This window comes from Zootermopsis nevadensis, unplaced genomic scaffold (assembly GCF_977971745.1).
Source record: "Zootermopsis nevadensis isolate Lab colony 2312 unplaced genomic scaffold, Znev_1.0 Znev_ptg000023l, whole genome shotgun sequence".
Lineage (NCBI taxonomy): Eukaryota > Metazoa > Arthropoda > Insecta > Blattodea > Termopsidae > Zootermopsis > Zootermopsis nevadensis.
In genome coordinates this window covers 7,449,191-7,460,793 of record NW_028259155.1, presented here as the reverse complement: position 1 = coordinate 7,460,793, position 11,603 = coordinate 7,449,191, and the positions used below count along the sequence as shown (strand labels likewise).

At 35.7% G+C, this 11,603-nt stretch overlaps 1 long non-coding RNA gene across 1 annotated transcript in view; it reads left to right on the top strand.

The window, feature by feature from the left end:
* The first annotated feature begins 1,008 nt into the window (after nucleotides 1-1,008).
* Nucleotides 1,009-11,603, top strand: part of LOC147872894 (uncharacterized) — an 86,457-nt gene continuing 75,862 nt past the window's right edge. Inside the window, exons 1-3 of the long non-coding RNA XR_015536679.1 lie at nucleotides 1,009-5,806; nucleotides 10,568-10,779; nucleotides 11,370-11,587. This is a non-coding gene — a long non-coding RNA (uncharacterized LOC147872894). The remainder of the gene's footprint in view (nucleotides 5,807-10,567; nucleotides 10,780-11,369; nucleotides 11,588-11,603) is intronic.

Below are 11,603 nucleotides of genomic sequence, written 5' to 3'. Positions count from 1 at the left end.
AATATCCATTTATATCTGGTAAATTTATACCAGGAAGTAACAAAATATGAAAGGTTCAGTATAAATGGGAAAGATCTATAATACAATGCGGAAGCGGATGCTCTCTATTGAGTACTCTTGGTACTAGGAACAGGGGAGGGTTCTTATTATTGTGCCATCTGTCGGGAGTTGAAGAACTTTATCTGGTTTCGGTAGCTCTATCAATAAAGTGAATTAGCATTGTGATCGGCTTTTCTCCCACGTTCTGACACCCCGAGATTTCTGCTGCCGTATACACATTGTAGTTATGCTTAGAATTAGGAAGTTTAATATTGAAACGGTATTTAGGGATAGAATGTGCACGCTGTTAGTCCAGAGACCAAGACATAGAAAAGCTCGTTATTGATTTTTTACGTTTCTGTGACATTTATAGTAGTGATGTGTTAAACTGCTCTTCTGTGAACACAGGTTTGACTGTGATTGCTCACTCTCAATCACGGTCATCTTACGCAGTGAAACAGTGATCGAGATGCGAGCACGCATTTAGCATTCTGTCACGGCAGTTGGTGACATTGACTGTGGTGGTACACAGTGATGCTACTGCGAATATGATTGGCTGTCTGTTGCTGCTCTGTTTACGTGTGATTACAGTACAGCTGATGTTATGAATACTAAAATTATAGAAATTAACATGTCGAAAATTCAGAATGTGTAAGTTGTATTTGAAATAACGGTTATTTAAAAGATAAAATAAAATTACGTTATTACAAGAATATTGTGTTTAATACTTTGTATCTAAAATGTAAGTTTACAGTTAGGTTAGGTGTACGCCTAACTTTATTTAAACTAATATTCTTTTCAAAATATAACATTTCTTATACAATATTGTATGTTGCAAGCAATCAGCCATTTTGGAAACTGAACACAAGGTAAATACATTAGCATAAATACATACACCAGAAACCAATATTTTAATTACCCCCCATATATATATATATATATATATATATATATGTGTGTGTGTGTGTGTGTGTGTGTGTTAATGACTGTGCATGCAAGAAAATAACAGAATTAAACAATATTTCCCACGTTACATTTCAAAAACACAAGAATTTTTGCTTTCTTACTGCTCAGTCTAGCAGTACTGGTAGGCCTACAGCAACTTGTATAGTCAAATGCATTATCATTATGCTCCATGTATGATGATATGGACAATATAATTTATTTAAAATATATAAATATTTAAAAATAACCGTCAATCACAATAAAATTTAAAGATTAAAATATCATATTATGTTCCTATCGAGTACTCGATTTACATATGGAACTTACACACACTTTCCCCCCCCCCCAAACTATCAATGAAAATTTACTTCACAGTCCATATACAAAACATTGACATCACTACGAAGTACGAAATACAAACATATTAGTAACCTGTGATACTACAACGAATGAAGAAACAATATAAAGGACAAGAACATCATAAGGAAAAATGAAGACTAAAAATCATAAAAATCAGTAAAAAAATCAGTAATTCAGTGATAAGTTTAAATACATAACACCTGATGGCTATATATAGCCGAAACATGTCGTGTAAGTTCCACATGTAAATCGAGTACTCGATAGGGAACGTAAAATGATATTTTAATCTTTTAATAATATTATATTGTGATTGACGGCTAATTTTAATATATTTTTAATACTATATAAATCACAATATGACGCATCTACAAGATCTTAATATACATTATAAAACAGAAGCAAGTTTTAAATGAAAAGAAATATATAGAAATCGTTTATTTAATATTTACAGACAGTAGAACTGAGCTGTCAAAATACTGTAGTGCCCCGTTTTCTCACTAGGTTGCGCTAGGATGCATAAGAAGTTACTGAGAATCATTGTGATCTGACTCTAAACTGCTCTGAGCAGTCAAAATAGTGTACTGTGTTCTCACTAGGATGCATAAGAAATTAAGAATCACTGTGATCACTGTTTAGTGAGCACTTTAACCACTGCAGTGATCGTGATTTTCTGATCACAGTGACAAAATCACAGGTCACTGTTTATCGCTCATCACTAATTTATAGTGCACAGATTAGTTGATAGCTTTATCACATGCTTTTTGTGAGCTCTGTTTGATTTCTGTTATACATGAGTTTGTATGCGCGTGCTTACACGTCAGACGTTTTTGAAGTCTTTCACAGTCTTACCAGCGTCTGGCCCACAGACTTCATTGGAATCCACCAGGATATACCGCAGTGCTGCTGGACATGCTGTTGTCATATGTGTGTATGGTGGTGTGAATTTGAACTGCACATTCTAATTTTGAACACATTTTGTACAACCTTGTACAGTGTTTTGGCAGCTCATATTTTGTGTGAGATCATTACTAGATAGTGTAGGATCTGTAAATGATAAAAGTTTCAAGTGAGGTTATGTCCTGACCAACTGGACTATTCCCTTCTAAGGAAAATAATGTGTTTTTATATACTTCTAAATTTAAAGCTTATGTCAGTTAGTGTGGAAATAGAAGTGTAAATATCATTGCTGTTATTGGACCTTTGTTCCATTTTTGTGAATGAATTAGTAAAGTGTAAGTTTGCACCAGAGAAGACTCAAATATCCATGTTTTGCACATTGTTGTTATGCTGTTATGTATAAAGGAACAAACTTTGTCACATACAATTTATCATCTTCTTCATCGGTGTATAATTAAATTCCGGGTATCAAGCTTCATTCGCTCTGGGTCGTCTTTGGTTCATCATGGATACATTTCTTATTCTGAAGCAGAGTTATATGTGACTTGCCACTGTTTGAAATTATGTATTACAAAAATTAAATTTAAGTTGAGAATTAGAAATTAAAAACTACAAGTTGTGGTCTTGCAGTAGGATAAGTGCATATAAAACAAATAACACACAGTCCCATAATTAATCACATCAATCTGTAATCACAAGTTTAGTTATTCAGAATAATTAAATACAGACCATATTAAAGCTACTTTGTACATGCTATAATCTTGAAGCACAATATGAGTGTGTCCATTTTGTAGTGTCTCTCCATGCGTCATCATCTGAAGGATGTCAGGTGTATGTTTGTGTATGTATTGTATTGGAGACTGTAATGTTGGATGTGTCTCCTTTAGACTGTGACTCCTACCCAAGGAGACACCAAGAAATGAATATACACTTATCGTGTCCCAGAGGGTCAACAAATGTGCATGCCTACATGTAAATAGTTTTTATAATATTATGTTAATTTCCAGACCACAGATTGCAATTTTTAATTTTAATTTACAACTTACTTTATAAATTTTTGTGATGCAAATTTCTGGACAGTGGAAAGTTATTCATCGCCCTGATGATGGAGGCAGTATGACCTCTGAAACGTTGGTAAACATTGACCACACTACACAGCGCAACAACCCAGAAGACAGAAATCTTCAACAACATGACAGTTTGCAAATATTGTCCTCAGCTTAAATTTGACTGCGATAACTAATGAACAATTGTATCTGGGGAAATTACATTTTGTACAGAGATACATTATAAATGCAAATACAAATCATATGAAATACTGTTTGTAAGTCAACAATTACAGACTTGATGTCAAAACTTTGAGGTTGCATTTGAGAAATTTGACATAGAGCATGTATATAATAAATTCTGTCCCCTGAAAAGTAATGACATTTTCTGCCACATTTACAGTTTCAGGTGTTAATAATGCAATTGACCTGAGTTGGATTTAATCATGTGACCATCTGTGCATGAGACCAGAGCACCAATTAAATTTGAGGAGATGGTGCACAGGGGTAGTGATCGCAGCTGAAACTTGCAACTTTATTCTGTTACGTTGACTACTCAAACTTGGCTCAGTAATTAATTCTTTGCATTTAAAGTTCATTTAAATTATGCTTAAAAATTCAGTTCCCTCTGCAAAGAAACCAATTTATCAATATTAAAAGGAACTCTTGCTTATTGTTTTGTAAGGAAATAATCACTGTAATCTGAGAATAATACAAAAACCGATAAATATACTCGGTGTGTTAAATGCATAACACACAATTAAGACTCAGCCTGAAGAGGTTGAGTATAGATTTTTAAGGATGTTATCAGAGCAGTGACTACAAGAGTAAATTCTTATTTACTGTAGTACAATCTGAATGAAGTCAGCGTATCTTTAGAATTACAATGAGACTTTATTTGCATTGAATATATCCCTCACAGCACAAGACAAGGATGTGGAAGATGTCATAGTATGAATATGGACACTTGGTACAGTAAAATGCCAAAACAATACAAACATATCAAACCATTGCGAGGACATTCGGAAGCCATGGTGCTGAGAACAAATGCAGAAACTGTAGGCTGTGCGTCTTTTGGGTCTTCTTTATGACTAATAAAAGGTCATACATCAGAGATCGATTGAATGTTGCGTAATTTTATTGTATTTCGGTTTTCTGAACTGGAGTGCTTCTTTACGTGTTTCAGTGGGTTGTGGCATTTGAGGGTGAAGCACCACTTGCAAATTTTGTCTCCCCTAATTTTTAGCATCAACAGGGCTCGGCGGTTTCAACATGGAACAGTTGAAAGATCTCTGACACCCAGTAAGTACATGTTTTTAGAAACAGACATCTGTCGAGGAAGTCTTCAGAAAAATAGTCTTCGGGTTCTTGATTTGGATTCACGTCCATGTTGAGAGTTACATCAAGAATTGCTTTGAGCTCTGTCAGGTCCAGAAGTTTCTTAGATTCTTCTTTTTAAGCTATGCTTTCTAATATTATCTTTCTATATTGATTTCAGCTATTCATAATTCATCATTGCAAATACTCTGACAAGAATGCCATAAAGATTACGATGGGGAAGAATGTGACTTGTCCACTAGAGGCTTGAAATCCTTTGCTGATGCATGTTATTTTAAAAGTTTGTGTTGGCATTGTCATTCACCTTCTGGATATCATCAGCTCTCATTTCCATGAATGCTGGCTTCACTCACATCACCATTAAGAAAGTTAAAGCTGTTCCAATACACGCCATGGAGCAAATGGGGCAGAGGAGATATAGATGCTAGTCCTTGGCCTTAACAATAGATGGGGGTGAGTGGTCAGCATTATCACATCCCAGCTGTGCTTCACACTTAAAAAAGGGACTTATGGCACCCATTCGGTAAGGGCCCTAGAGCTGTTCTGCACACAGACACCAAAAGAAAAATCCTTTGCCCCTGCTGGGGATTGAAGCCCAGTCATTCAGTCAATAGACAAAACACTGACTGAGCTACCCGGCCTGTTCGTCACTCTCATTATCAGTTTTTTATTTATATTACTTTTATGAAGCAGATTTGGATCAACACTCGTCATCTTATTAATCATCAGTTCTTACAGATAATCTTTGTTTCTGTCTCCATTCTTACAACCTTGTTGTGTTAGCATTAGTTCTTCGTCAGTTTATTAGGGCACATAGCAGAAAGATTATTTAGAAGGCAGTGATTCTGATACTATGGTTCTCAACCTTTTTGTTCTTACAGCATAATTGGGATACTCTCTTTTTATTGTGATACAGTAAAATCAAAATTGAGAACTAACTGAATATTAGTTTGTGTTCCGTGATGGTGTTGAGATGCTAATGTTTAAAGGCGCATTTACAACACTTGATGCTGCTGAAGATGCATACATTAAAGCAGGTATCTTAACGTGTCTTTTATTGCTGTCAGTTCTCATCCAAAATTGTAGTTTAGCTTCCAAAGTCAGATTTCATGATACTTTGTGTAGAGTTCTGGAGTTACTACGTGCAGAAGGCAGATAACATGAAGCTTGGCGTTATTAAGGTAACTGCTAATTTTCTAACCTAACTTAACATCAGTGTGTTGCTCCATAATGCAGCATAAGTGTACTGGGGGAGAAGCCCATTCGTCGTCACCTTTGGCAAATTTTTCGTGTGATTTGTTCCTTACTGCCTTCTCCCTTGCATAGCTGCAACCCTGTGTGCTGATGAATGAGGCCTTTCTACATATTTTAATTTGCATTTAAGGAAATTGGTTTTGGCTGGTTCTGTAACTTTCTATGGACACACCTTGTCCAGGTGGCTGCTGTCGTAACAAAGACAATATGATCAGATGGCATAGTGCAAACAAATGGACCAAAGAATAATAATGAAATTATTCTGAACTGACTTTTCTTCAGAATTTAGTTACACTGGTTAATGTTATACTTGGCATTAGCCATACATTGTTTTCTAATTTGTCATACTTGGGTAGAAGTGTCACCAAATTTTGTGAGGATTTCTGAAATTTACTCTAATTTTTATGTACTATTATCTGTAAAGAGTGACACAAATTTTAATGTGAATTGTCTCGAATGGTTAGGAGTTTGAATGTGAAAATATTGGTGCAAGAATTATATCTGCTGTACACTGTTCAAAATAATTAATATATTTAGATGGATGTAAAGTCTACTGGTTTGTTACAAGCAGCTCATGTAGACAATAAAATTATCTCTGTTCCAAAGAAAATTTGAGCACTACATCAGTAGTCAAACACCTTCAGAGAGTATGTGTATGATCATTCTACATATTGCATAAAAGAAGCAAATTTATGACGAGAAAGTTGTGATGTCAACTGTTTAAATCCTGTTTTTCTCCATTTATCTCACTGTACACTGTACAGACAGAACATATCATGGAACACATTTTTGATGTGAGTCTGAAACCTTTATTTTGTAGTAAGCTTTACATTGAGGTGACAAGTGCATGTATTTATAAATACAAACAAATCCCACTTCTTTGTCATGCTTGGAGTTAGGAGCGGGTGAATGTGAACAGAGTTGCCTCAAATATGTTCTCTTACCTCATGAAGTTGTGAATTCAAGCAACACATTCAATATATTAAAATGCAATTAATATAAAATAATTTAGACAACCCAACAGATTGTATTTTAAATTACACGACAGTTGCATCTATAACCAACTGTTTTTGAGAAAATTATGATCATGATAAAGCTGTTTATGTACAGATAATTGTATAGTGATTTCTCTCAGAAAATATTAAGATTCATGCAAAATTCATGAAATTAGTGTACTTATTAGACTAATTGTTACGAAAATTAAAATTTCATCTGAAGTTTTAGAGAAACACCAAATGCAAAGTTTCATTCAAATTTTGCACAGTAGATCCTGCTTTTGTATAACAAGTTTCAATGACAGATGGACACAAACTCTGCATTTTATACATTGTGCAACGAATGCGTATAAAAGTGATCTGCAGCCTTTACAAATTTGACAAAATTGTATAAGTGTCATACTTAGTAACTGACAGTGTGGCAAGATACACCTGCACAAAATGTCATACCTGTGTAGGAATATAATATTTGTTGATTTTTTTTATCATTCTGAAAGAACAGAATTTGAATCTCTACTATCAAATGGCTTGTATAAATCTACTGCAAATTTCCGTTATGGGCACAAATGTTTTTGCTGCAAAGTGCAATTTCGGTGATTATGGTGAGTCTTCGTGCTTCACTGTAACATGACATCCTGTGGTGAGAGGCTATGAACATAAGTTACTTATTACATTGTAATTTGTGTATGGATAAATGTATTTAATGAAAGTGTTCTTCTAGGATCTTGTTTCTTTCTGTTTGTTACTCATTTCTGTGCAATGTTATTGGATACTATGAAATAGGTTTATAAAGTGTATATATACATTCCACAGTCCAAGCAGTTGAGAACACACAGTCACGAACTCATCAGTATCTGAGTATTATTAGATTTCCCAATTTCATTTTTGTTATTTGCTTAGCGAAATTTAACTTGAATGAATGGAAAAGAGCTGTGGAATTTTAACACCGGCAGGTTCTATAATTTAGCTTTTGCTGGCTTAAAAATTAACTTCTTGACCTTTCTGCAATTGCCAGAGCTAAATATTTTAGGGTACTGTTTCAATATTGGATAAAACACAATTAATTTAAGCCACTGTACATGCAGGTCAGGACCTACCATTTGATTCGGTCGTGAGGCAGTGGCTAAGCTGTGCTTAAAGGAAGACTGGGTGAAGGGAAGGACTCGTAACTAGAAGCGACTGACTGAAATCTGCCAGTTAGTTGTGAGGGATGTCAAATCAAAAGAGAAACTGAATGATTTTCAGAAGCTGTGGCACAACAAGCTCTCTAAACTTAAGCACTTGGTTACCACTTACTTAACAGAGCAGATATGACTTCATAAATCTTCAAATTTATGACTAGAAAAGGATTTTAGAACGAACTTTAAAAAATTAAATTATATAAATATTTTATAAACAATAAAGTGAGGCAAGGAGCTCAAAATATGGTTGAGGTTAATTTGAGGTATTTGAGGTTGCAGTTCATTAAGCAATGTGAACATTTATTTGAATTTCTGACAAATTATGATATGTGAGACTTCTGGTGATGATAGTTAACAGGCAAGTGTATCCAGTTGTAAAAGACATTCTAATAACAAACCTGGTTATAATTCATTGCTGACCACTCACAATGATACCTTTACTTGTTATCAACACCACATTTAACTTTGAAATAGCAGTTTAACTAACCTACTCTTGTGCCATTAAAGGTGGGTAAGACTGCATGCAAGGCCGGATATCTTTTACATGAGATTCAAACTGGCAACAACAACCGAGGAAATATCGGTCCAAATTGTTTCTTAATCCTAAGGAAAGAGTACAAAAATATAATTTCTAACCTTGCCGTTTTAACTGTGGATGAGAGTACAGATATTGTAACATACAGTTCAGCTACCAATTTTCATCAAATATGGATTCCAAACTAATCAATTGTAACAGAAATTATTGTTCTGTTTAGTGTGAAAATACTGGTCGTGACTATGCAATCATAGGAGTTGAAGTTTTCATGGTTGGGAGTACGAAGGTAGACTACACTGCGCAACAACACAGAAGACAGCAATTTTCATATGAACAAATGTGAAAGAGCCATTTAAAAGTCTGATTTAAATCTGAATAAATTGCATGAAATCACAAAAGATATCACTCCTGCTCTAATATGAAAGAACAAGTTAGGAAATGTATCCGCTATGTAACAATCCGCCAAGTTTGCTGTTACCCATCATTCAAAACAGGTATGATAGATAAACAATATCGAGGCAATATAGAAACAATTTTTTAATAAAAATATAATAATGTTTATGAAACAACTCTTCAGGGTTCATAGTGTTTCCACTGTTTGCCTTTGCAGCTGTTGTCCTTACACATGAATCTTTGTTGATAATGGTTTGGTGAGTACAGGTCCTGTTACAAAGTATGGTCATGCTTTCGATCTGTCAGAAGGTCAACCTGAAAATGATGTACTTTATTAGTTACAGAGCATCCAGCTTTTAAAATATGCTGCATATCTTGTAGGCTGTTCATAGTGTGTTATAGCTGGCAACTGTGCCCGAATACAGGCGGTCAGTCACCGGCTTCTTAAGGGGAAGCCCTGGGCTTTATTGGCCAGTGATGACACATGCAATTGCAACAATCTGTTTTATAATAATATTTTTGTATAGCCTGAAAATGGCAATAATAGCCAAAATATGTTTCCATGTATTAAATAATTAAGTTGATCTTCTTGTGTATGTTTGAGGACTGACTAATATAACATCATTTAATGTGTAAGACGAAAATAAAAGCAATGCCCAATAATATTGTAACTTGCAGTACATATATTTAAGAGAACTTGTGGAACTCTGCAGTCGCCAAGGCGAAAGCCATTTGAGGTGTAGGCGCCTTCTTGATTGTAACAAACACATTCGGACATGCCTGTAATTATGATGCCTGTTACAGGGCCTCGTGGTATCCCCGTAGAAGATTTCAGGTGCATTAGAGGAAGTGGGGGGAATCACGCCGCCTGAGACAATGCAGCCACATTAATTATTTTTCAAACGATTTGAATTGAGCGCGCTCTGTTCCCACTGACATCTCTGGTGACGCCGTAGAAATAGTCTCGAGCTGTTTATGGCTGCGTCGTTAGTCGATGTATGTGTGTGGTGAAGAAAATCTCGTTGTGTGCATGTCTCTTCTAAGTTTTAAAGTTAACAGATTGCATGGTAAGTGTAACTTTGTGTTCTTTATACTTAATACAAATGATAACATATGAAAGTACAAATATGTCTTATCTACCTTTCTGAATCTGCAGTCTTATAACATACTGGGTTCAGGCGGGAATAAATAATGCATTAATTATTGCTGTAAGTTTCTGTGTGCGAACAGTGTGCTTCGTGTGTTGTTATTGGGTTACGGAATAAAAGACTGGAAATTATGTGGTGTTGTCGTTTATCAGTTGAGGTTATGTGTCGATGATTCTCGAGGAGTCAAAGAAATAAACCCCACGAGACATTTATATACAAAGAAGTGTTTATTATTTGCGGCTTTGGTCCGTAGTACACTTACTTGAGGAATTTCAATATGCGTGTTTAGCAATGCTGGCTGTGTGGTGTGCACCCCAGACAGCAAGTACGTGTTCAATCAACTGTGTCATCAGAGGGCTGTTTCTGTTTGCATTTGTGTCAATGGGGGGAAACTTGATTTGTTAAAAGTGACTGCATTTTGTCTTTCTTGGAATAGCTGAGGAGAAGAAACTCGATTGATCCTTGGGATTCTACTGAGGGCCAAGCTGTGTGTCACCTGACCTGCCTACTGCTTGCCAGGAAATCAGTGGAGTATGTGCAGCAACACTTGATACCCTCACTTCATATCACAACAGGAAATTGGCTGTGATCATGAAGGACCCTCCTGTTGAGAGAGATTTATCTCTGTCTCAACTTGACGTGCATTGTGTAAGTACATGAGCAATATGATGTATTAGATGAGCTTGTCATGTGATAGAGTTGAGTCTTACCAAGATTATGTTGTTCTGTTTATCAATACAGTGCCACTTGTAATTTTCTTGTTGTATTTGCTGATGCTCAGATTTTGAATATCACCATATTTGTGGAAAGAAGTAAAGCACAGTGAAAGAGAAAAAAGTAAGAAATCAACGGCCACAGAAGTTGCAGGGGGCTGATGTGTGTGAGGAGTGGCAGAGTTTTTAGTGGCATTATTAGAATGTGGTGTGGAATAATGTTTTATTTGGGGGGAGGGGGGAGAAAAGAAAAGTTCCAGTATGAATCTGTGAAAGACTGAGTTTAGTTTTTGTCAGGTGGCTGGTTGTTTCACTGTCATTACTCATATTTAAAGTGCTAAATTGTGAATGCATTTGTACTGAACATGACAAAATTTGTCTTTTGAAAATGGAAGGTGCATGTTCATTGGCTAAGGTAGAAGTGTTAACTGTGTTGTGAAGTAAAATTGTGCGTTCTTGGAGGGGTGTGATGCATGTATGGAGGAATCTTGATTACTTGAATGTGAATGTATTTTGTCTTTCTAGGAATAGCCAATTGCTAGAAAGTGATTGACCCTTCAGATTCTACTGAGCGGCATGCTGTGTGTCACGTGACCTACTTACTGCTTGGCAGAGAAGCAGTGGACTGTGTGCGGCAACAGTTGTCAGACTTACTTGATATCATAACAGGAAACCTGCTGGGAGCATGAAGGAACCTGGTGTTTGCAAGAGACTCATCTCTGTCTGAACTAGGCATGCGTTGTGTAAGTACGTGAGCAT